The sequence below is a fragment of the Eriocheir sinensis genome, chromosome 70 (genome assembly GCF_024679095.1).
Source record: "Eriocheir sinensis breed Jianghai 21 chromosome 70, ASM2467909v1, whole genome shotgun sequence".
NCBI lineage: Eukaryota > Metazoa > Arthropoda > Malacostraca > Decapoda > Varunidae > Eriocheir > Eriocheir sinensis.
The window spans coordinates 4,803,583-4,830,827 of record NC_066578.1 but is presented as its reverse complement, the minus strand read 5'-3'; the positions used below and the strand labels follow the sequence as shown (position 1 = coordinate 4,830,827).

At 42.2% G+C, this 27,245-nt stretch overlaps 1 long non-coding RNA gene across 1 annotated transcript; it reads left to right on the top strand.

The window, feature by feature from the left end:
* Positions 1–481: 481 nt before the first annotated feature.
* On the top strand, positions 482–13,710 carry LOC126988756 (uncharacterized). The gene is made up of 2 exons (XR_007742514.1): positions 482–688; positions 12,767–13,710. It is a non-coding gene; the product is annotated as an uncharacterized LOC126988756 (long non-coding RNA).
* The last annotated feature ends 13,535 nt before the right edge of the window (positions 13,711–27,245 follow it).

Sequence of the window (27,245 nt, the reverse complement as noted above, 5' to 3'; positions counted from 1 at the left end):
AAACAAAATAAATATAAGAAAAATAACACAAGAAACAAAGCCTACAAGATTAGTAAAGAAGTAAGAAGCGAAGGAAGAAGGAAGAGGAAGAAGAGAAGAAGAACGAAAGGGGAAACAAAAAGGGGGAGGAGCCAGCCGGTGGGAATAGCGGGGTACCACAGGGCGACAGACGAGGCCCCGCCCACTTTTCTCATGGAGGCTGGGATGGCATTTCTCTACCCTTACACCCACGTTCCAAAATCCACCATTTCCTATTATCATAAACCTCGTAACTAACTGGAGATAACGAGGATGGAAAAGTGGAGATAGAAGCTTAGTAAGAGTGCAATGGAGGAGGTTTTGTGGAGTGGGTGGGAGAGAGAAGGGATGAAAGGGAGGGACAAGCGGACAATGCGAGGCCGATTATCCCATTAAGTGTGAGTCGAGCATCCGATTCGCCGGGGCCAGCCATGGAGGACGAGCTGCGGCAGTCACCCTCAGGACAGTGCCGAGGAAGGGTGTGTGTGTGCGGCGCTCCCTGGCTACACACACACACACACACACACACACACACACACACACTCATATATAATTAAAACTTTTTGCACACTGAAGGATCGATCATGAAACCAAAGAACACACACACACACACACACACACGCACAGTGCTTCAAGGATTATAAGTTCCTCGCGAGCTGTCATCGGTGAGGTAACAAGATCATATATACTCTCTCTCTCTCTCTCTCTCTCTCTCTCTCTCTCTCTCTCTCTACCTGTATATTTAAAGGTAAAGGTAAGGTTGAAGGGCATGGGTGTAATTGCGCGTGGCCTCGGTGCTCATCTCCGTGTCATCGTCCCTTGAGCATTAGTACTGTGGGTGAAAACTCTCGTCCGTAACTCGTAAGGTTGGGGCGGTACGGTCATCGAGTCGGTGCAAGACGCCATCTAGCGGTAGGCTCTGCGTCAAGTGCAATCTCCTATCAGTCTGTATTTTGAACCATTTCGTCGCCCAAGTTCACATATCTGCCAAGGCTTTCGTAGGAGTTTTGAGCATCTCCAGGAGTAGTTTTATGAGCCTGGTGGTAGTATGACCCTTCCTCCGTAACGCCCATATTTCGGGGGTTACATATACACGTTTGATTGGGGTTTCTTAAGGGGTCGCATTGTAAGACATTTCGCCGCCCAAGAACACCTATTTGACAAGGCTTTCATAGGAGTTGTGGGCATTTCCAGCAGTAGTTTTATGACCCTGGTGGTAGTTTGACCCTTCCTCTGTACCTTGAACCTGAAGAAACACTTATTAGAACCCAATTGACCCCCTCTTTGACCTTTAGAAATAGTTGATGTGAAAAGCGAAAGTGTGTGTGTGTGTGTGTGTGTTTGTTCTAAGTATTCACTGAGAAGCGGACTTGTTACTTCCGGCGGTATATTCCTGAATGATGGCCGCTGAGCCGTGGGAGGCGCGTGGATCGTGGCTTACAAACAACCACGTAATGCTCTTATAATCATGATCAGTGTATTTCCCGGCAAAAAGTACTAAAAGGTATATGATCGAATTTTAGGCAATAATTGGTTCACTAACAGAGTGGTGGATGAGTGGAATAGGCTGAGGTTGGTATTGTCAGATGCTCCCACCCCCAAACACCAACTATTTCCAAAAGGCCAAAAAGGAGGTTAATCTATTTCTAATGAGTGTTCTTTTAGGTTCACGGTACAGAAGAAGGCTCAGACTACCACCAGGGTCATAAAAGTACCCCTGGAAATGCCCCAAACTCCCACGAAAGACTAGTAAATTACGTGTTCTTGGGCGCAGATATGTTTAAAAATATGGCCCTTAGCAGTCATGTGGTGAGTGCCAATATAACTGTCACATTCAAAAATAGATTAGATAAATTCATGGACAGCGATATTAGGTGGGGTTAGATTCACGGGAGCTTAGGTTCAAAGGAGCTGCCTCGTACAAGCCTACCGACCTCTTACAGACTCCTACGTTCTTACGTTCTTATCCAATCTAATCTAACATAATGTAACCTAACCTAACCTAACCTAACCTAACCTAACCTAACCTAACCCTGGCCGCGCTGAAGCCTGTTACAGTTCAGACATATGCTTCCGGCGAGGGTAATATTTGCTTGTACACAAATCACCTCACACACTTAATACCTCCTGGTCGCTTTGAATCTAATGTAACATAATCAAACTTAATCTAACATAATCTAATCTAACATAATTTAACATAATCTAACATAATATAACATAATCTAATCTAACATAATTTAACATAATCTAACATAATCTAACATAATCTAATCTAACATAATGTAACCTAACCTAACCTAACCTTCAGTGACCTAACCTAAGCCGGGCCGCGCTGAAGCCTGTTACAGAAATATGTTCCGGCGAGGGTAATATTTGCGTGTACACAAATCACCTCACACATTTTATACCTCCTGGCCGCTTAGAACACTTGGATATCATCAGGAACTCCATCTGGAAAATTTTAAGACAATGATGACCTCCTTATTATAACAAACAGCAATAGGATCTTTATCATTTTTTTATCATTATTGTTAGTTTTGGAATTTATCATTTGTTTTATCAATACTATTCTGATTTATTTACCATTATTACTGTTATACTTATTCATATTCTTCTTATCCTTATAATCACTTTTGAGAATTTCTTTATATGTACGTGTATTTTGACTCCCACACGATCCCTTGAGAGAAATACTAGGCCGAGATCCTTTTAACACATCCTCTGCGATTGGCACGGATTTGGCCTTCACTGGTACCCTGGTAACATATAGTCCCAGGTCTTTCTCTGCCTCTGTGGTGGATAGTGGAGTGTTTCCCATGTGGTACTGGTGTGCTGGATATCCCTTCACTGGTAGCCTGGTAACATATAGTCCCAGGTCTTTCTCTGCCTCTGTGGTGGATAGTGGAGTGTTTCCCATGTGGTATTGGTGTGCTGGATATCCCCTCCCAAGGTGCAGGACTTTACATTTTTCTTCATTGCATTGCAGCAGCCACTTTTTGCTCCATTCCTGTAGCTTGATGTCTTCTTGTAGGAAATCCCCAGTCAAGGAGTTAAAGCCAAGATCTAACTCGTTTTAGTGATCTGTAGTTGTTGAGGCGTCACACACAACCGTCCAAAACTCTCCCTCTGCGTCAAGCTTCCTCGTGTCGCTCATCGTCATACTGGAGAAATGTCCGCCTCGACTCTCACCAAGCAGCTCTTCTTCACATGGCTGTACTAAAATATGCCACTAAGTCCACCTATACAAGTTCCCATTTTCTGTGTCACCTCATGGTTAGTCCACAGTAATCAATTCCCTTATCGTCCCTTCCCCTGGTCTGTCTGGCGAGGTCACAAAATTAAATGAGTGTTCACAACTAAAGGGAAACCATGGCTCGATTATATATGTGTGTGTGTGTGTGTGTGTGTGTGTGTGTGTGTGTAACTTAGCGAACTTCCCGGTCAGTTTACAGAGAAATCAAAGCACCAAACATTTCACAAAGCCATTAACTAATAAAACATCTCATTACTCGGCAAACTTAAACAGTATAAAAAAAATCCAAAACATCTGTAATCTTGTGGGTGAGTTTCCAGTCCCGGATTTGATAATAAGGTAATGAATGAGACATATAGTTAGTGTTACCTAATCTGTCGTATTCTTTCGATCGTTTTATTCAGTGACTGTGGTTGATTGATTGATTAACGTATGAAACCATGGCGCAGCAACAACCGAGGCAATGACCGTGACATCGTGGGGTCATTTTCTTAAACATTTCAGCGCCCAAACACACACATTTGACAAGGCTTTCGTAGGAGTTGTGGGCATTTCCTGGGGTAGCTTTATGACCCTGGTAGTAGTCTGACCCTTCCTCTGTACGATGAACCCAAGAAACACACATTTGACAAGGCTTTCTAAGGAGGTATGGGCATTTCCAGGGGTAGCTTTATGACCCTGGTAGTAGTCTGACCCTTCTTCTGTACAATGAACCTAAGGAAACACACATTTGACAAGGCTTTCGTAGGAGTTGTGGGCATTTCCTGGGGTAGTTTTATGACCCTTGTAGTAGTCTGACCCTTCTTCTGTACGATGAACCTAAGGACTGGTAGTCTGACCCTTCTTCTGTACGATGAACCTAAGGAAACACTTATGAGAACCCGAGTCATTTCCTTTTTGGCCTTTGAAAATAGTTGATCTGAGAGGCGGAAGCGTCTGAAAATACTGACCTATAGTGTCGCGCCACTCTGGAACTGTAGATGACAGCACAGACAAGCAGGGGGCGACACACTGACTCCCAAATCAGCTTTACACGAGTCACCCCCAGCGTTGGCAGATTATCGTACTCATCGCATTTCATTTTCCGTTGTTGCTGACCGATAACTACAACAACAAAGAACGAAAAACATCAAAATTCAACAGTTTTAGCATCAACTTTGATTTTCTCACGTTACTTGTGTAGGTACGAGAGTTTGATGCATAAAAATGATAGATACGATATGTGGTTAATACGATAATTTGACAACGTAGGTCAGCCCACGCACCATTTGACAAGTTTACTTAATTGGGGGTGTGCCCGTGGGGGAGATAAGGTTTTGTGAGCACGCGGTCATAGGCTCCACGGGTCATGGGAAAGATCTTGTCTGGAACAGCTGCTCCGCGTCCTGGCGAGACAATCTTTATATGTGTGGATAACGTCCCCGGTATGTCACGCGGGTAGGCCGAGGCAAGATCAACAAATACGTTTATTTTGATATATGTTTATTTAGGTCTTGGGCTGAGGTTCGTGTCTTGCCCCAGCCGGAATGTGATTTTTTTATCGACGTCGCAGTACCCAATCAACAGACTGTCCATCTTGTTGTTGTTGTTGTTGTTGTTGTTGTTGTTGTTGTTGTTTTTCTCTTCAAGTTGTTTTCCTGGCTTAACCATGCATTGTAGACATGACATTGTATAATAACATTTGTTAGCCCTGATGAACCCTACAACATGGCATTATAAACAGTCAGCTTTTATTATTATTATTTTTTTTTTTTACGTCTTGGCCTGTGGCGCCGGTAGGGTTTCATAGTAGGGCCTCATGGCAGCATTTTCCATTTTAGACTCCTAGTTGCATAATATAAATTGTTGGGGGGGGTGTTGGAGGGTCATGCGACGCCGATCTAGCGCAGTTTTTGTGCAGTTAACACTTGGTTCGGTCACTCTCTTTGAGCAAGACCTATGTGATGTGTGAGGGGTCAGCTGTACCCATAGACCGGTCACTATATACGTAACCTCCATGTTTATTCTGAAAGGGCACTGGGTGGCAAACATGAGTCTAGCACATGAGCATACCGTGGGTGAGTGGACGTTAACACACACACACACACACACACACACACACACACACATGCAAACATCGTGGTAACTTCAATACACGAAAATACTATGATTCCGCCTCTCAAATCAACTATTTCCAACTGTTTCAGGAGCAGTAAGTAGCGGACCTTTTTTTTCATTTTTTTTTTTTTTTTACGCCCTTGAACTGTCTCCGCTGCTGTCAAAAAAATATATAGCCGAAAAGGAGCGTAATCGGGTTCTAATGAGAGTTCTTTTACGTTCATTGCACAGAAGAAGGGTCAAACTACCACCAGGGTCATAAAACTACCCATGGAAATGCTCACAACCCTTACGAAAGCCTTGTCAATGCCGGAAAATTTAAGGTGTTCTCAGACTCTTCCGCCTCTCACAAGCACTGTTTACAAAGGCCAAAAAATATATCAACCGGGTTCTAAGTGAGTGTTCTTTTACGCTCATTGCCAGGAAGAAGGGTCAAACTACCACCGGGGTCATAAAACTACCTATGGAAATGCCCACAATCCTTACGAAAGCCTTGTCAATGCCGGAAAATTTAAGGTGTTCTCAGACTCTTCCGCCTCTCACAAGCACTGTTTACAAAGGCCAAAAAACATATTAATTGGGTTCTAAATGAGTGTTCTTTTACGCTCATTGCAAGGAAGAAGGGTCAAACTACCACCGGGGTCATAAAACTACCCATGGAAAGGCCCACGACCCCCTAAGAAAGCCTTGTCAGTGTGTAGCTGTGACGATGTGATTTTAATTGTTGACCCCATTTGTCATCAGAGAAGCAGCCTTCCAAACAACAAACAATCATCCAGGGGGGAGATATATATGCACTGTTAGTTTCAAGGAGGACAGAGAGAATAAAGAGACATAAAAATCTATTTCAAAAGGGTCTCGTAGAAGTTGTCGGGGTTCCCAAGGGTGGTGTCCTGAGCCCGGCGGTAATCTTGCAAGGGTTCTGCGCCGTGAGAGGGACAAACACTCGCGACAACCCGGCGTAGCCCCTCACTGGCCTTGAAACATGTTCGCGAAAGCCACAAACGCTTGATAATACGAGTGTAAATTTCATGTGAGATCCGCGGTTGCTTATCTAGACGCGCCGTTTTTTTTGTGTGTGTTTTTTTTTTTTCTTTTTACCACGGAGACGGAAAAGGATTGTTATGGCAGACCCGGCGCCGCGGTGGTCACAATGCAAAACTGGACGCCGCCGCAGCTGACATCCTCCCTCGGACTCTCTTTCATTGTCAGTGTTTCCTTATATCAAGTGTTTTCCTTTCCTTAGTCGACACACACCTTTCCTTTTTATTAATCTAAATTTATAATACCGCGCCTTAGTAATATTTTTTTTTCTTTTCACACTCTTGCACTGTCTCTGCTGTAAAAAAAAAGTGAGGCATATTCTCGGTACAATACCAATATTTTATACACGACACTGCGTCTATAAGGTTTGATTCTGTTCCAATACTATTATGAATTCAATCGCACCGCCTTGTTGCTAACTCTTTATCACCCCATTCTTCAGTAATTACGATCAAAACTTTTGCACCAGTGTTGTGATGGTTCTGCCGGACGCATAGACTCTCAGTCACGTAATCGGTCTTCCAATATTTTTTATACCATTCTAAAATAACGCAATTCAGCTCCCTGGTTGTTTGTACCCATTGCTCATGTATTTGAATATGTTCCAATGGAGTTTTGTGAAATAATGCATCTTCATTTTAGATTTAGAATTTAGTTACATTATTATGTGAGAAGATTATGTAAATTCATCTAAAGCGAGTCACATTGTCAGTTCTCGCTTGTACTGTCCAGACTGGCAGGGAACACACGTCTTTGATATACCAATAGTAACTGAATGGATGGCGGCGGTACATATTTTTTTTATTGTGTCGAATTACCACTATCCTCCCATGGCCTATATTGCGTCAGAGACAGAAACGAGTGAGGGCCCACAACCCAAGCTACCGGCAAAACACAGAATTACTATACTCTGCGATGGCTGTCTGTGGGCGCGGCAGATGTTCCAAAACCGTGGAGCGGACAGGCGCGGGGACGAGCCGGGCCACCACCAGGCAGGGCGACCTTTTCTTATCGCGGCAGTTAAGCAATTTCGGACTTGTGTGTGTGTGTGTGTGTGTGTGTGTGTGTGTGTGTGTGTGTGTGTGTGTGTTGCAGCAAAGGAGGCAGCTCAAGTGGTAAAAAACAACAACAAAAAAGTCCGCTAAACGAAGCTCTGATGAAAGAAAAAAAGAACGAAAGTCCAGAACAGAGGTCAAAAGGTGTGTGTGTGTGTGTGTGTGTGTGTGTGTGTGTGTGTGTGTGTGTGTGTGTTTGATATCCCAAGCAAAGTATACAAGTTTAGGCTGAAATGTGACTGATAAATACACACGTGAACGGCTGGTAGTATTGACTGGACACGCCTGAAATTGGACTTGGTCAGTATAGGCGTATAGGAGAAGTGCTTAGCGGGCTTTTTTTTGTTGTTTTGTTTTTGTTTTCTTTATTAATTCTCTTGAGCTGCTTTCCTGAGTGTATAAATTAAAGTCTCCTAAAAATATATCCTTGGATCAGTATTATTCAGCCCTGGTGCGAGTATTTTGTTGAAAGTTAAAATCTGTAATCGGAGAAAGGGGAAGAGAGGGAAGGAGAGGGAGGGAGGGCATGAGAGAGAGAGGGAATTGGAAGGACAGCGAGGGAGGGGAAAGGAAGGGAAGGAGGGGTAGGAAAGCATGAATGAGAGGGTGAGACAAATGAAAAAAAAATAATAAATAAATGAGTGATATAAATGATCGTCCCAGAAAGAATACTTCAGCATGATTTCAGCAGTGTCTAACCTTTGACAAATAATATAAGCAAAGAGTAAGGTAAGGCTGGGTGCATTCGCTATAGTGCGCGTGGCGGCGGTGCTCATTTTCGTTCCGTTGGCCCTTTGAGGCTGTGGTGGGAGGGAACCCTTGAACCAGTGTGACATCCGGGGCACCACAGTTTACCTTCCTAATGTTTCCCCAGGTACCCATTTATCGACCAGCCCGAGAGGAAGGATGAACAGCTGGGTGGGTTGCATGCCGATAGCCAGGCCGGGATTCGAACCAAGGCACGCAGATTCGTAGTTAGGGACGCTAACCACTGCACCGCGGAAAAGCTAATCACTCCCTCCCGCGGCCCCGCTTCACTCGACTTTCTAATCAAGCTCATCCCTATACTGTCCAAATCCCTTATGCAAGAGTTAACCAGCATCTTCATTCTTCTATCCCTTCTGCTGGTAAACTCTGGATTAATCTTCCTCCGTCTGTATTTCCTCCTGCTTATGACTTGACTTCTTCACAGGAGAGGAGTATCAAGGCACCTCTTCTCCAGAAACTGACCTCTCTTTTGGCTTCTTAGTCTAATTACTGTTACGGCGCCTAGCGGGCTTTTTGTTGCTTCTTTTGTTTGGTTGCCCTTGAGCTGTCTCCCTTGCTGTATATATAAAAATAATAATAATAATAATAAAATAAAGTCTTAGAATCATACAAAATTGATTTCATGCAACGAAGCAACACACAACGATTCCCCTTCCCGAACTGAATACTTTCTCTCACTCAAATTCCACCACAATGTTATTTTCCTTGCTATTTTTTATCAACTTTTTTCCTTGCTAACACTATCCCCAAAATTCCCAAAATTTCATTGCAATATATTATAAACTTTTTTCCTTGCTAAATGCATCCTTTTAAATTCCACGGCAATGTTACTTTCCTTGCTATCTATCATCAACCTTCTTTCTTGCTAACCGTATCAACGCAATGTTTGTTTGTTTTTCTTCTTATTTTCTTACATTAAAGGAAACAACTCAAGGGCTAAAAAAAAAAAGGAGACAATGAAAAACAAGAAAGCCCTCAAATCACTGCTCCCATAAAAAAAAGAGTTGAGAGGAGTGGCCAAAAGAGAGTTTACTTCCCTTGCTATCTATCACCAACCTTCTATCAATGCAAACTGCTCTTTTGAACTTATAAATACAACCTAGCCTAACCTAACCTAACCTAACCCCCCATGGCCTCGCTGAACACAAGTTACCGAAGTTTACCACTGTGCTGTCCAACTCCCTACTGCAAGAGTTAACCAGTATTTTCATTCTGGTGGGAAGAACCTATTACCCCATTGTGTGCTTATAAATAACTTGAAAATGTATATATGATGGTAGAAATGAGAGACAATGGGACGTGGTGGTGTAATGGATTGGAGCGTCAAGCCATGAAAGTAAAGACCCACGTTCGAACCCCAGTGCCGTCGCGTGATATCAGGAAGAACATTCGGTCTTATATTCGTATCTTTAGACGCTTTCGGCTCTCACAACATATTTCCCAAGTCCACAAAGGAGGTTATTTGGGTTAATATATAATTCTAATGAGTGTTTTTCACGTTCATGGTGCAGAAGCCTTGTTAAACTATCACTAGGCTCATAAAACTACCCACGGAAATACTAACGCAACCTCCACGAAAGCCTTAGGAAATGCGTGTGTGTGAGTTCTGAGCTGTTTATGAATAGGGCCGCTTCCACAGTCGTTTTGTTTGTTTTGATCGTTACCAATGGCGGCCTATGGGGTAGTGGGGGCTGCAGAGGAAGCGAGGTGTTGGGAGTGTGTGGTACGGTGCGGGGCTAGGCTAACCCCGCTGCCGTCACTACCCCATCGGCCAGTTTTACGTGGAAATGCTATAGCAGCGATAACAGCCATTGGTAACGATCAAAACAAACAAAATTACTGTGGAAGCGGCCCTATTCATAAACAGCTCAGAACTCACACACACGCATTTCCTAAGGCTTTCGTGGAGGTTGCGTTAGTAAGAATAGAGTCTTTTATGGGTCCCATTTTTAAACATTTCGGCGGCCAAGCACACACATTTGATAAGATTTTCGCTGTAAGTTTGAGCATTTCCATGAGGACTGTTTAATGACCCTGGTGGCTATATGACCATTTTCTGTACCATTAACCTAAAAAAAAAAAAAATTAGAACCAGACTTATCTCCTTTTAGACCTTCAGAAGTAGTTGATATGAGAGGCGGAAGCGTTTGAGAATACCGACCACAACCTCGGTATAGCGTCCCTAAAGGAAAACTCGGGGGCATACGCCATAGCTACGCGTGGCCGCGGTGCTCATCTCCGCTGCATTGACCCTTGAGGCTGTGGTGGGTTAGAGACCATTACCTCGGGACACGGGCCAGTGTGACATCCGGGTTGCCACAGTTTACCTTCACCAGGTTTCTACTTATTTATCGACCAACGTGAAAGGGAGGATGAATAGATGGGTGAACTGCATGTCAGCTGTCCGGGCCGCGATTCGAACCCGGGCCCGTGGATTCGTAGGTAGCCACTTTACCATGGAGGCGATAACACTATATATAAGAACTCGGGTAAAAGTTGCCGAGAGAAAGTATAAGGAGTGAACCAGTGTGAAGCGGCGGCAGTAGCGTACATGTAGAGCCGAGAAAGCGTATGCACCTCTTAAGCAAATTTTTATACGATCTTCAAGCAGATAAAGGCAATAGAGGGTTTTGTTATGTATTGGCTTTTGAGGACTAAGTGACGCGAAATATAATCCCCTGCAAGTATATTCAATCTGCTTAAATCTTCGCCTTTTCTATATATACAAGTTTCCGTTCGCAAGTTATTGATAGACGAGTTGTGTTTGAGTAACGGCGTGACAAGGAATTCTAAACTTTAACAGCATTTAGAAACACTGCCGCTGTGTTACGTACAAGGCCTCCACCCCTCCCGCGGCCCTACAGCACACGACTTTCTACTCTTGGTCATCCCTCTGCTATCCAACGCGTGAACCTTACATAAACATGGGTAAAAGACGTCCAGAGAAAGATGATTTAACACTGGTCATCGACAGCTACAACCAACAAGGAAAAGTGCAATGAAGCGAACAACGGAAGAAGAAAAAAAAAACCCAAGAAAAAGCGTCGAATACTCTCGCTCTCCCTCCGCCCGCAGCACCGCCCGACAAGAAAAGGCGTCGGATATTCTTACTCTCTCTCCGCCCGCAGCACCGCCCGACCCGATCCTAAGTACTAGTGCCGCAGGAGAGATGCTGAGGACTCCTGCTGCTCAAGTGCTTATCATTAGGGGGCACCACCGACGAGGAGAGAGAGACGGAGAGAAAGAAAGGAATAGACACATGTGACGAGCAGAATCGTGAACACTGCAACAGCTCTTTTTCTGAGTAGAGGAAACAGCTCAGGGGTAGAAAAGAATATAGCCCGTATGGTGCGATAGTGTTTTATAGCGGGGAAAGATAAATAGTGTACAGACATTGAGAAGCGGTGTGCGAATAAGCAGAAGAGAGGATTAAGAGGAGGAGAAGGACCTACGATGCGGTACATAGCGATACAAGTCAAAATAAGTATAGTTTAGCGATGCTCCTGTAAGGCAAAGTTAGATAACGATAACAACGATAACACCTCGACAACGTTTTTTACAGTGAAGGAAACAGCTCAGAGGCAGAAAGAATAAAACTCGCATATTGTATTATAGTGAGGAAAGATAAATAGTGTACAGCCATTGAAAAGCGGTGTGTGGAGAGGATTAAGAGGAGGAGGAGGACCAATGATGCGGTACAAAGCGATACAAGTCAAAATAAGTATAGTTTAGCGATGCTCCTGTAAAGCGAAGTTAGATAACGATAACAACGATAACACCTCGACAACGTTTTTTACAGTGAAGGAAACAGCTCAGAGGCAGAAAGAATAAAACTCGCATATTGTATTATAGTGAGGAAAGATAAATAGTGTAAAGCCATTGAAAAGTGGTAAGTGAATAAGCAGAAGAGAGGATTAAAAGGAGGAGGACCTACGAAGCGATACAGGTCAAAATAAGTAGTTTAGCGATGCTCCTGTAAAGCTAAGTTAGATCACAACGAGAGGAGTGAGTCAGTTTCGGATGGAGTGGTGTCTTGATACTCCGCTTTTGAGAGAGTTCAAGTCGTAGGCAGGGGGAAACACAACGAGAGGAGTGAGTCAGTTTCGGATGGAGTGGTGTCTTGATACTCCGCTCTCGAGGGAGTTCAAGTCGTAGGCAGGGGGAAATACAGACGAAGGAATGCAGCTACTGAATTGTCGTTAAGAAATATTCACTGAACAAGTAAGCAAAAAAATGAATTTCGGTTTAATTAATGTGATAAATAAGAAAGTTTTGTAGTTTGACAGTTTAGTTCAATCTGATCCAGCGAGCTTTTCAAGACACAACAGAGTGAAGCTTCTCGGCCGCCAAGGTGCGGGGAAGACGTGGAAAATAAGTTACTGTTTTTCCAAGTGGTAAATTAGAATTGATTAAAGTAAAAGTTAGGCAACACATTTTGATGAGTTAAATTGATGTTACAGGAGTTAGCTAGTTAAGGCCAATTACCTTGAATGCCAGCCCGGAGCACTTGGCAATCCTCTGTGTTCCTCAGTGTGATGGGGAGCAGACGAGGAGCCACAAGGAGCAGCAGGGAGAGAGAGAGGCGATCCTGCTGTTCCTCTGTCTACGAAGGGAAGCAGACGAGGAACCACAAGGAGCACCAGAGAGAGGGAGAGAGGCGATCCTGCTGTTCCTCTGTCTACGAAGGGAAGCAGACGAGGAGCCACAAGGAGCAGCAGGGAGAGAGAGAGGCGATCCTGCTGTTCCTCTGTGTACGAAGGGAAGCAGACGAGAAACCACAGGAAGCAGCAGAGAGGGAGAGAGGCGATCCTGCTGTTCCTCTGTCTACGAAGGGAAGCAGACGAGGAACCACAAGCAGCAGAGAGAGGGAGAGAGGCGATCCTGCTGTTCCTCTGTGTACGAAGGGAAGCAGACGAGGAACCACAGGGAGCAGCAGAGAGAGGGAGAGAGGCGATCCTGCTGCTCCTCTGTCTACGAAGGGAAGCAGACGAGGAACCACAAGGAGCAGAAACGGAGAGAGACGCGATCCTGCTGTTCCTCTGTATTTTTTTCTTTTTTTTTACAGCAGAGGAGACAGTACAAGGGCGTAAAAAAGAACTATAATGAAAAAAAAAGCCCGCTACTTACTGCTCCTAGAATAAGCGATTTGGAGCAGACGAGAAACCACAAGGAGCAGAAGAAGGAACAATCATAACTCTCCTTGTCCACACGGAGACCTTCCAACCCCATTCATTATTTTTTTTTATATTATTATTTCACTTTTTTTTCGTTTTTTTATGATGATTTTACATTTCTATGATTTTTATTTTTGAATCATTTAACTTTTTTTCACTTTTAATAATTTCGTTTTTTTTCTCTTTTTTGAATCGTTAAACTTTTTTTTTCACTCTTAAGTCATTATGTTTTGTTTTGTTTTCACTGTTTTTTGGAATTATTTAAACCTTATCACTCTTTTATAAGCTAATTTTACTTTTTTTTTAATAGTTTCATTTTCTTCACCTTTTTTTTCAGAATTAATAAGCTTTTTCGCTTTTTAGAATCATTTCACTCATTTTTTTTCTTGTTTTTTTTATAATTATTTCACTTTTCATATTCTTTTTTATTCATTTTTTCTTTTTTTATGTAGAATTCCACTTAACTTTTTAATTATTTCACTTCACTTTTTTTTTCTAAGCATCATTTACCTTCTTCGCCTTTTAGAATCATTTCACCGTCATTTTTTTTTTATAATTTTACTTTTCTTACTTTTTTTATAATGTCACCATATTTTTTTATTATTTTTTTCACTATTTTATACAAATTTAACTTTTTTCACTTATTTAATTAATTCGCTTTTTCTTTATTTAATCACCTCACTTTTTATGACATTCTTCAAAATAATTTCACATCTATTTCTTTTTGTAGAATCATTTAACTTTTTTTCACTTATTTTAAAATCATATTTCACTTTTTTTTAGAATCATTTCACATTTTCACTTTTTAAGAATCATTTCATTTTTTATCATTTCATTTTTTTAAAGTTTTTCAGAATCCTTTTACTTTTCATCACTTTTTAATAATCATTCCACTTTTTTCACTTTTTTTAGAATCATTCACTTTTTCTCACTTTTATTTATACTAATCAGTAATCACTTAACTTTTTACACTTTTTTAATAATCATTTCACTTATAACTTTTAAGAATCATTTCACATTTTTCATTTTTATAATCATTTCACTTTTTCCACTTTTTTATAATCATTTCACTTTTAACACTTTTTGCCACTTTTATTAACTTTTTTTCACTTTCAATCACTCCACTTATTTACACAGACACAGTAAGTACTCTTGGAAACTCGGTCATCCCTCTATCTGTTAATCAATTTATTTTTGCTGTGATTTTTTTTTATAACGGTGCCAGGGATCAGCCCATTATGCTTATAGAGTGGATGTGTGCTGGTGGATTCATATATCACCTCTATATGGTTAGTTTTACCCTTAGGCAACTCTTCCACTGAATTCAAGGTAAAGGATAAGTTGGAGGAATACCTTAACCCCTTGACTGTGGATTTCCTACAAGAAGACATCAAGCTACAGGAATGGAACAAAAAGTGTCTGCTACAATTCACTGAAGACAAATGTAAAGTCCTGCACCTTGGGAGGGGATATCCAGCATACCAATACCACATGGGAAACACTCCACTATCCACCACAGAGGCAGAGAAAGACCTGGGACTATATGTGACCAGGCTACCAGTGAAGGTGAAATCCGTGCCAATCACAGCGGACAGGTTAAGTTGAGCGTTGCCTCAGTGCTCACCTCCGTATTATTAACCCTTGAGACTGTGGTGGGTATGATCTTGCTACCCCAGACACAGGGTAAGTATGGCATTCAGGTTATCACAGCTTTCCTGACCCCTGGTACCAACTCATATTTATCGACCAGCTTGAAAGGAAGGATGAACAGCTGGGTGAGTTGGACGCTGACTGCTCTGGGCTGGAATCGAACCTACTTACCTACCTACCTACCTACCTACCTACATACATAGCCAACCCACTGACCATGCTTGTGGGTAAAAGTGCCGTTAAAATATGAGTTGATGGCTAGCGTGCCTGTGAGCCCGGCCCCTTAATGAGCCAGGTATCATTGAGACTCGCTGCATGAAACACTATATTTACATTCCTTTGAGTCTCACCTGCTTCTCTTTTAGGCCAGGCAAGGTGAAGATACCCAGCAATTGTTTCCCTGCCACCCTGCTCTTCAAGGGGTCACCAGCACCACCTCGGCAGCAGGGGGACCATGACGCTGATGAAGGCTTTAGCATATCACACCCCGGGCAGAACTGTGAAGCCTCGAGCAGTGAGCAGAAACACCTACTACATTTTCTGTTCTAAGTTTCTATTCATGACTGGGTGTTGTGTCTGTGCAAGCTATCATGCCCACAGCCTTGATTCTCTTCTAATTTTCCATCATCTACCTAAAACTGAATTGTCTTTTTATCATCAACTGTCTGTGTAATGTTCATCTCTCACCTAATTCAACCAACTATGTCTATTTGAATTCCACAGTGGAGCACATATTGATTCACTCTCCTCTTGCAGAAGTATCTATTTTCAGGCAATGTTCACCACCAGCTTTGGCTTTCATCCTCTTTCTCTGACCAGCCTGGTGAACAAGCCTACACCTCTGAGCGCCTCAATGCTCTAGAACAGTTGGTTAACCCGGTAGCTGCGGGGATCATGTTTCTTAAAGGCCCTTCTTACCGAGACTAATGAGAAAAAATCATCACTCACGCAAACCATTTCATAATTTATATCAACGCATTTGTGATCCGTTTGTGCATCATCTATTTTGGGGGTTTATATCATGGCACAAATTTGGCCCGTCGCTGCTACATGGTAAAGCACTCTACATGTATCCCTGACCACTTTGGAGATACACCCAAGATTCAAGATTTCTTCCTAACCTCTAATCCTTCTGTTTAACCATTCTCTCCATTAGGCTCCTTCAATCAAAACCTAATTTCCACATTCTGTCCTATCGCTTATGAACATCCTCTGGACCCATCAGCATTACGCATCAGCCTAGTAGGATGACCTGAGGATGTACTTCACAGTTTTCCTTGGAATAATTACAGCATCCAGGTCAGAGATCCTTTTATAGACATGTAAAAATATAAACATAGACAGAAAAATAGATATAGGTGGATAAACAGAACTAATGATAATAATAATAATAGTAATGATAAAAACAACAATAACAATTAGGGACGCTCTCACTTTACAGGCAGATAGAATGTCGTGAAAAACAACCCCGGCTCATTGCCATGCGACCTAACACAACAAGCTTGGTCCCTTATAATGCCGCTGTGTCTCCTGCAGCAGCTGTTACGGGATATGAAGGCACACCACGCTGGTCACCTGACTTCCTCTGTACCAATTGTCTTTACAGAGTTCATGGAGAGATAGAGTGAAAGCCTGGCACATGAGATTAACTTGTACACCAGAGATTTGGGCTATTTTCATGGTTTTACATTCCAGATTCAGTGACAGAAATAGAATGGTCAATTTTATTTTCAATTTGCTTGGCCGTTAAGCCCTTGACTACAGATTTCCTACAAGAAGACATTACCAAGCTGCAGGAATGGAACAAAAAGTGGCTGCTACAATTCAATGAAGAAAAATATATAGTCATGAACCTTGGGAGGGGATATCCAGCGTACCAATACCACATGGGAAACACTCCACTATCCACCACAGAGGCAGAGAAAGACCTGGGAGTATGTGTTACCAGGCTACCAGTGAAGGCAAAATCCGTGGCAATCGCAGCGGACGGGTTAAAATCAAGACTATAGGACTGTCTTGCATGTTAGAGGCAATGACAATGTATTCCACCTCCCACTTGCTTTTCTCTTCACTGTGATTGAGGTATTAAAAAAATGTAAATGCCTGATTCTGTGGATAATCTAAGGTTTTCATCCCATTAATCCATGAGAGCGATGCGTTCCAACTTATACTAGGCTACCATTGACTGACTTTGATATTCTTAGGGAAACATTTCAAAGCAACCAGTTTAATAAGAAGGCAAGTTTCCTATGATTACTATATTTTCCATTTTTTATCGGTGTTTCTTTTCTTATCAGCATTAACATTATCAGCATTGTGGGCAACCTCAAAGTGATGAAAGCAGTGAAGGTGACGCCAGAGACCTGTTGTTCATTGTAGCCCGACAACACACGAGGTGCAGCCCAAGATGATACATTGATCTAGAAAGAGATTATTTGGACATTGAAGGTGTCTCTTGATTTATAATTTCTTACTGCATAATATGTCAATCCTTCAAGGAGAGATGTTGTTTTATTAGTGCTTCTGAGAATACACACAGCAATATCAACTCCTTTTATAGCAAGCATGTTTAACCCGGTAGCAGCGACGGGCCAAATATAATGTTGGCTGTAGCGTGACGGGCCAGGCCATGATATAAATATAAAAACCCCAAATAGAGATGACATAATCAAATAATCTGATCACAAATGCTTTATATTATTATGGTTTGTGTGAGGGATGATTTTTTTTTTTTTTTTTTCTCGCTTGGAGGGAAAAGAGAATGCCTCGCTGCTACCAGGTTAATTTGAATGTGGTAAACAGCGAACAGGAGACGAAAGGCAAGAAAGACAAGAGAACAGAACAACAAGAACAGCAAAGTTGAGCAAGCCCCATCCTTGCATAGGACATCTCAACCATGGCAAGTTGCATACAAGGCCTCTTATGTTGACCTTTTTTTCAGAACTAATGAGGATGCCGCAGATGGATTTTGTTTCAGTGGACAGGCCAGGGCGATGCAGCGACAGGGACTATTCTGAGAGTCTGGCTACTTGGATGCCTAGGATGGACTTAGTGTCAGCAGGCAGGCCAGGGCGATGCGGTGACAGGGACTATTCTGTGAGTCTGGCTACTTGGATGCCTAGGATGGCCTTAGTGTCAGCAGGCAGGCCAGGGCGATGCAGTGATGGGGACTGTTTAGTGAGCACGGCTGCACAGAAGGGCGTACACACCATGCCGGGAACCACACCTGCGGCTCCCAGGGAAAGCAAGGAAGCCTAACCCAGGAGACACGGGCTGCATTCCTTGGCACGGTGTACTTGTGAAGGATATTTCCCAGTGTGTTATGAAAGTTTCTCTGACGACCATGTTATGTGGGTGGTTAGCAAGTTAAATGTAAGATGGGTTGACTATTCTTGCCAATATAAGCTGTGTTTCAGGTACATGCTTGCTAATATTTATGGAATGAACACATAAATATTAAAAAGCTAATAATCTAAAGTAGCTAGATGGGAAATATATTCTAAGTGTTTGTAACTTTGTATATTTAAATATGTAGAGTTTTTACTAAGAAACTACTTATTGCATAATAGGACTTTTGTATAAGTTTCTCATAATGACAGAATATTTGCTGCACACTTGAATAAGAATATTTTGTACGCCACAGAATATTTACTTATTGAATCTTGCTAACACAAAACTGTAATGGCTCATATGAATGCATTGTTATAAATGTTGTCTGCATAAGGAATAGCTATTGCTTAGGGTTGTGATAATGTTTTCTACCCAATAAAATTGTTCTCTAAGCTCATTGATAAAGAAAGTTTATTGTACCATGCTTTGCACCAAGACTAAATGTTCTCCGTTTTCTGGGCTGTTTCCAAAATGGTGATGTATGAGACGTGTTTGTGGTGGAAGAGCGGGGACAGTATTCAAAAAGGTTCACCAATATTCTGTGCCACTACATTCTTCTTTCTTGTCTCTCCTTTCAAACCTACGTATAAGGTTGGCTCGTTTTGTTTCAACATTAGAATTAAATAATCTAGCCTTCCCCCAATACGATGCTCGGATGCTTTTTCCTGCACTGTCTCTCTCGAATCATCCCAGAAAAAGCAGCGGGCCCAGTGCTGAGGTGTACGATCCCTGCACTCAGCATTGGTTTGCCTGATAAAATTTAATAGTGACCGAAGAATTCACCATTCACCCGGCTGTTGATTGGTGAATAGTCACTCTGTACTGGGCTCGGGAAATAAGCATGTCCAAAAAATTTCTCTAACCTTCCAGTAAACATACAAATAGTGATACTAATGATAAAAAATGCTGTAATTAAATTTTCTACTCACCCTTTCCACTTGACAGGCTTCATGGCTTCAACAGTGCTCAGAAACCGTATCATGATGTGAAGTCTTAGTGGGTGTGTTATTTGCCTTCACACAAACACAGGAAGACACCCACCTTCTAACATGCCTGAGTCTGTGGGGAAAATAAGGAAGAAATTAGAGGAACCACTTGGGCTTGAATAACAATTAGAAACGATCTTATTTACGACAATCACATCCCTGCCAAAGAAAATATTTTGGTTAAGCTTATTTCTGGTTACTCCCTTACTCCACATAGCTCTAACGCCGCATACATTACCTGGTTATCCTCATCTTATCTTCTGTACCATTTATTTTTGTCTCTCACAGTCACTAAAGGAGAAATATTAACTTTTTATCTGTGTTGACATTTCCCTCCTCATCGTCTGCTGCAATGTGGCGAACCCTTTTTCGTGCGCACGGATTTTCAAGAGTTTAAAATGTCTATATCATCAAAACCACGGCTCATATAGAACATTTAGCTTCCTGGAATTGATATGTGAAGTTAGAAGCATTTATTTCTTGCTTAGTTTCAGTAGTAGAGGGAGAAAAAGAACCCAAGACAACTTCCATTATATCAATTTAGCTAACTTTCTGCATGGATATACGGTTTAGATGGAACATTTAGCATTTCTACATTGTTATATGAAATTAGAGGCATTTATTTATTTCTTAATTCCAGTAGTAAAGAAGAAAATAGTTCAATTCCATATACCCATTTGGCTAAGTTTCTACACGGATCTCAAAATATCAAGGGTTTTAGAGGTTATTTAGCGTGCTAACTTGATTTATACGGTTAAAATTGCGTTAAATTATCTCTTTCTATCAAAAAAGCTTGCAGTCTTAACATATTGCCTTCATAAATTATGGACCAAGCCTACATATTTGCATGGATCCCAAACTATCAAGTGTCTAAGAGGTTCTGTGGTGTGCTGAGTCGATATGTACTCTTAAAAATAAGTTAATTTACCTCTTTCTATAAAATACACTTGGGTTATGGTAAAAAACAAATATTGGATGCCGTTGAAAAGACAGACAGACAGTAAACATGTGTTCCGCCTGGGGAGGAAGCGTGTTCGTGTGCCCTTAACTAAAAAAACATCCATTATTTTGATTATTTGTGAAGTGATGGACGCCACACTTCTCTCGTGGATACCTTGTGACGTGGTACTTATATCAGCGTGGCAAAAACATATCGGGGATGCGTTAATACAGAATGAGAGCGATAATAAGAGAAGTGTTGTCATTGCATTTTATCCGCCATGGCAGTTCTGGGATGGAGACTGTTTATTTATTTATTTATTTATTTATCTTGGATTTTTGGGCGTCGGGGATATAGATAGATAGATAGATAGATTTTAAGGGTGTCGGTGGTTCTAAAGTAAGCTGTGAACGAGCAAGGGTTTAAACGACCGATTATATATTTATTTATTTATTTTAATCAATCATTTATCTAGGGCGTCGGGATATAGATAGATAGATAGATAGATTTATTTCAAGAGTGTCTGGTTCTTGAGTAAGCTGTGAACGAGCAAGGGTTTAAACGACCGATTATATATTTATTTATTTATTTTAATTAATTATTTATCTAGGGCGTCGGGGATATAGATAGATAGATTTATTTTAAGGGTGTCAGTGGTTCTAAAGTAATCTGTCAACGAGCAAGGGTTTAAACGACCAGAGACTATTTATTTATTTATATATTTTAATTATTTATCTAGGGCGTCGGGGATATAGATAGATAGATTTATTTATTTCAAGAGTGCCAGTTCCAGAGTAATCTGTCAACGGGCAAGGGTTTAAACGACCGGAGATTATTTATTCATTTATTTATTTATCTAGGGCGTCGGGGATATAGATAGATAGATAGATTTATTTATTTTAAGGGTGCCAGTGGTTCTAGATAAATCTGTGAACGGGCAAGAGTTTAAACGACCGGAGATTATAGTTCAGAACGGGACCAAGGATTTTGCTGGAGTTATATTTGAACAACCAAGAATTTGAACGATCAAGTATTATACAATCTTCTCTGGACGGTAACCAAGACACCTACAGTAACCTCAACGCCTTGGACTGAACGCTGAGGAAGCTTCTCCCAACACAACACAGCTCGGTGAGTGTGTTGAATCTTGTTGAAGAGCTGTGTCGGCCTGTAGGAGACCCTTCTCATGAGTCCTTTTTCAAATTCATGGTGCAGAAACATCAGTGGCACAGCTACGGGGGGAGGGGGCAAGTGCTCCCCTATTAGAATCCAAGGGTGCTCCTGAATTCCCCTTGCTTAGTGCCCCCCCCTCCCCCCTTCGTATTCAGCTGTGCCCCCCCTTCGTATTCAGCTGTGCCCCCCCCCCTTCGTATTCAGCTGTGCCCCCCTCCCTTCGTATTCAGCTGTGCCCCCCCCCCCTTCGTATTTAGCTGTGCCACCCCTCCCCCACACACACCCATTAATAGATACCTAGCTACATCGCAGAGAAGCATTGTCAAACTATTACTAGGCTCATATAAAACTTCCCATGAAAATAGCCCTCCGCCCCTCCCCACAACCTCTACGAATGTTGTTTTGAGACTATGAGCCATTTTGCATGTACTTTTGTGATATTTTCAGGATGTAATTAAATAGAACAGTGCACACTAGGGGAAAAAAAAACTATATGGAAGTTCTTAAATGATATCTGTGTACGGAACCACCCAGCTAATCTGTATCTTCATATTATTTGCTTCACTATTTTCGTTGCGCTGACCGAGGTTAAATATACGACTGTCTGTGTGTGTGTGTGTGTGTGTGTGTGTGTGTATGAGAGAGAGAGAGAGAGAGAGCGGGGCAGTAAACACCAATTTGGAATAGTTGCCCATCGTAATGAACGCTCTCTATATAGCTTACTGTCACGTAACTTTGCGGGGACTACGTTATTTGGGAGTATTTCACTAGGTTCACCGCCCTCATAGTCAGGGTTAAGGTAAAAATGGGGCATCCGCTATAACTGCGCGTGGCCTCAGTGCTAATCTCCGTTGCATCGGTACTTTCTTACCTATAAAACTGTGCGGTCTCCAACCAAAACTGCAGCTGAGGATTTTCATTATGATAGTCAGATGGTTGGCTAATATGACATCACAAGATTTCACGGACACTATTAATTTTCAAGACACAATCAGTAACAACAATCCAAGCAAAATACCCCAAAAGAACCAAACCACATGGCAAATTAATCAAACTCGTATAAGATCTGACCAAAATGCTTACCCAGCTGGTGCTTGAAGGAAGTCACCGAGATGTCACTTGAGATGGCAGGCTACTTGAGGTTGTGGTGGATGAGGGCCCATTACCCCGGGACACAGGGCCAGTGTGACATCCGGGGTACCACAGTTTACCTTCACCAAGTTTCTCCAGGTACCCATATATCAACCAGCTCGAAAGGTAGGGTGATCAGCTGGGTGGGCTTCACGCCGACTGCCCGAACTGAGATTTGAACCCTGACCCGTAGATTCGTAGCTAGGCACGCTTACCCATGAATTCATAATATGTTAGACACACCCTTTTACGTGACTTACTACACTAAATGAAAAGAAGCCAAAGAAATCACATGCTTCCAAAGACATTACCAAAGACTGTACGCTAAGGAACATTTGACTGAAAGGAAAATTTGAAACATACAACGAAGCTTAGCACCGAGCAATGAACCTTTTAGCGGCACAGGAAACTCATTGCCAGTGAAAATCTGGGCCCATATTCTTCAACATTTCGAGACCTCCACACCTATGCTTGATAAGGCTTTCATATATGTTGTAGGCATTTCCATAGTTAGGCAGTACTAGTTTTATGAGCCTAGTGATACTATGACAAGTTTTCTGCACTATGAACGTGAAAAGCACTCCTGGGAACCCGACTATCTATCTTTGTGGTCCATATCCTCAAACATTTCGCGGTTCACACCCACCCACATTTGATAAGGCTTTCGTAGAGGTTGTGTTCGTATTTCCATGGGTAGTTTTATGAGCCTAGTGATACTATGACAAGTTTTCTATGAAAGTGAAAAAGCCTCCCTGGGAACCTGACTATCTTATCTTTTGTGGTCCATATCAACATTTTCGCGGTTCACACCCACCCACATTTGGTTTTGCCTAGTGATATATGACATTTTTTTCTTTCTGCACTATGAAAAGCACTCCTGGGGGAACCCATCCTCTTTGTGGGTCCATATCCAAAACATTTTTGCGGTTTCCACCCAGATAAGCTTTCGTGAGGTTGTGTTCGTATTTCCATGGGTACCCACATTTGATAAGGCTTTCGTAGAGGTTGTGTTCGTATTTCCATGGGTAGTTTTATGAGCCTTGTTATAGTGTGACGAGGCTTCTGCACCATGAACGTGAAAAGCACTCATAAGAACCCGACTAAGCTTCTTCGTGGCCTTTGAAAATAGTTATTGTGAGAACCGAAAGCACCTGAAAATACGAGCCCTGGATTGTATAAAGACAGATAGACGCATAGACAGGCAGACAGACAGACAAGGTAGGGAGAGGGGCGTCGCGTGCACTTGGCAAGGAGACTGAAAGGGCGTGAAAAAAATGAACCCTTGAATGATAGCGACAGCTGATCCGACCCGACCCCCTCACGTAGCCTACCACTACTACTACTACTACTACTACTACTACTACTACTACTACTACTACTATTGTTATTATCGTCATCATCCTAATTATGACTATGCAGATGTTTATTATTGCTTGTGTTATATTATTATTATTATTATTATTATTATTATTATGATGATGATGATGATGATGATGTTATTGACGCGAGAATGGAATAGTCTCTCACCTTCAGTGGCAAAAACACGGTCGACCGACGCTTCCTTCAACTTAATTTTCACTTAACTAGAAATGCAAAGTCTTGTTGGCAGTTAATTTAGTCCTAATATAATTTTTCTGAAGTTTACGGATGGACCACCTTGTCTGGACCATAGGGTTTCTGTGTTTTGAATATTATCTATGTGGATCTATGTAAATCTTTCATACGCTTTACCCTACAGTATCTCTCCCTCCTCTATGCTCCTAAGTGCTTCAGTCACGCCGAAACATTTTGTCTTAGAGGGAGAGCGTGCTTCAGGGCAAGGGGGGGAGGGAGGGGGGGGAGAGGAGGGAGGAAGAGAGCGATGACACGGGAAGGTAGAGGAAGAAGAGGAAGAAAATAGAAGAAAAAGATCAAATAATAGATCGCAAAGACACATTTTAGTGAGTTTAGGGAAGCACATTTGCGGACATTAAGATAAGATGTGCCAGATAGCGGAGATGAACACACACACACACACACACACACACACACACACACACACACACACACACATACACATTCAGAGAGAGAGAGAGAGAGAGAGAGAGAGAGGCTATCACACCCAAATGAGGAGTGGGAAGGTGTGTGGGTGTTACTCCTTGGTGGATGGGTGGTGGGGGGTGGGGGGGGAAGGGAGCTTGCAGGTAGAAATATGTGTTAAGTGAAGCGGAGTAGAAGAAGAAGAAGAGGAGGAAGATAAGGAAGAAGAGAAGCAAGGAGAAGGGAGGGAAAGCGATGGAAAGAGGAGGAAAAGAAGAAGGAAAAGAGGAAAGAAAAAGACGAGATGGGAAGTTGAGGAAAAGAAGGAAGAGGAAAAAAAGAAGATAAAGAGGAGGAGGAGGAAGATAAGGAGGAGAAGCAAGGAGAAGGGAGGGAAAGCGATGGAAAAAGGAGGAAAAGAAGAAGGAAAAAGACGAGAAGGGAAGTTGAGGAAGAGAAGGAAGAGGGAAAAAAGAAGATAAAGAGGAGGAAGAGGAGGAAGCAATGGAAAGAGGAGGAGAGGGAAGAAGAAGAAGAAGAGGAGAAGGAAAGCTAGATATATACTTGAGCAAAAGAAATATGGTAAGGTTGAAAAGACGAAGAGGAAGAAGAGGAAGAGGAAGGAGAGAAGAGAGAGGAAAATAAGGAACAGAAGGAAGAAGAAGAGGAGGAGGAGGAGGAGGAGGAGAATAAACGCGAAGAGGAAGATTTGAGAGCAAGATAGAAAGATAGACAGATAGAGAGAGAGAGAGAGAGAGAGAGAGAGAGAGAGAGAGAGAGAGAGAGAGAGAGAGAGAGAGAGAGAGAGAGAGAGAGAGAGAGAGAGAGAGAGAGAGAGAGAGAGAGAGAGAGAGAGAGAGAGAGAGAGAAAAAAAAAAAAAAAAAAAAAAAAAAAACATATGATATAGTATTTGGCATAGGAGGTTTTCAGTGCAGAAACTCAACATATGAAGGGTGTGGCGTGGCAAGGGAGGGGAAGGGAGTGCGTACATACCCGGTCACCTCAATACCCAGAGTCATTTTGAGAGAGAAGATGAAGAATTCGTGTTAAGTTTTCATCTACCGTCGCTCTCTCTCTCTCTCTCTCTCTCTCTCTCTCTCTCTCTCTCTCTCTCTCTCTCTCTCTCTCTCCCCTTTTCCCTGAACCTCAACTTAATTCGAGTCTGATCTCATGTTGGTCTATGTTGTTCTATGTTGCTATGTGTTGTTTTCATCTGCCTCTCTCTCTCCCTCTCTCTCTCTCTCTCTCTCCCCTTTTCCCTGAACCTCAACTAAATTCGAGTCTGATCTCATGTTGGCGTATGTTGGTGTGTGTTGTTCTATGTTGCTATGTGTTGTTTGCTGCAGAGAAGAGGAAGAATATGTGTTACTTATCATCTGCTCTCTTTCTTTCCCTCTCTTCCTCTCCCTTTTTGTCCAGAACCTTAGCTTTAGAATCGTGAACCCTTAGTGATGAATGAGTTTAATTTATACCTTATCACCTTAATGCTAAGTGCCGCCCGTTTGCCTGTCGATTCTGGGTGAGGAGGCAAAATCTGAGTCAAGGTTTCATCTACTTCTTGTGTTTCTTTCTCTATGTCCTGAAACCTTAGCTTGAATAGAATCGTGATCCTCTTGTGAGTGAGTTAAGTTTAGACTCCATTGCCTGAGAGCCCAGAGACATTCGTTTGCCTGTCGATTCTGGATGAGGAGGCAAAATCTGTGTCAAGGTTCATCTACTTGTGTCTCTTTTTCTATGTCCTGAAACCTTAGCTTGAATAGAATCGTAATCCTCTTGTGAGTGAGTTAAGTTTAGACTCCATTGCCTGAGAGCCCAGAGACATTCGTTTGCCTGTCGATTCTGGATGAGGAGGCAAAATCAGTGTCAAGGTTGTAAGCATTTCCAGTAGTAGTTTTATGACCCTGGTGGTAGTATGACCCTTGCTCTGTACCATGAACCTGAAGAAACACTCATTAGAACCCAACTGACCCCCTCTTTGACCTTTAGAAATAGCTGATGTGAGAAGCGAAGGTGTCTTATTATACCAAGCTAAAAGAACCCCCAGTCAAACGTGGGTATATGTGAGCCTCGATATATGGGTGTTAAGCTTAGAGGAGTCATAACCCCAGGTGGTGAAGGGGTCGACGGCACGCGGACCCCTTAAATTTCACCTCCACATTTACCCCGGTGAGGTATATCCGCTGATTGCATCACCCCGTTCATCATATTGAAATAGGGGAGATAAATCAGACCAGCGGATTCTGACATGTGAGCGTGTTTACATCGCCCTCCACCCGCCTGTTCGCAAATGTGTGTATATATATTACCTGTGCATGGGCTGGGCAGGTAGGAACTCTCTCTCTCTCTGTCTGTCTGTCTGTTTATCTGTGTATTTTTATCTTTCTCTGGTAAGGTCTTGAAGGGAATGTATTTTTTTGTGAATGATAAGGGAGAATATTGCTTAAAAAAGAAGGTCGATGATGATGAGGAACAGAGGGAAGGAAGTTAAGCTAAAAAGTTTGAAAAGTATGAAAAAGTAGAAGAGAGTGGTGAGAGAGAGAGAGAGA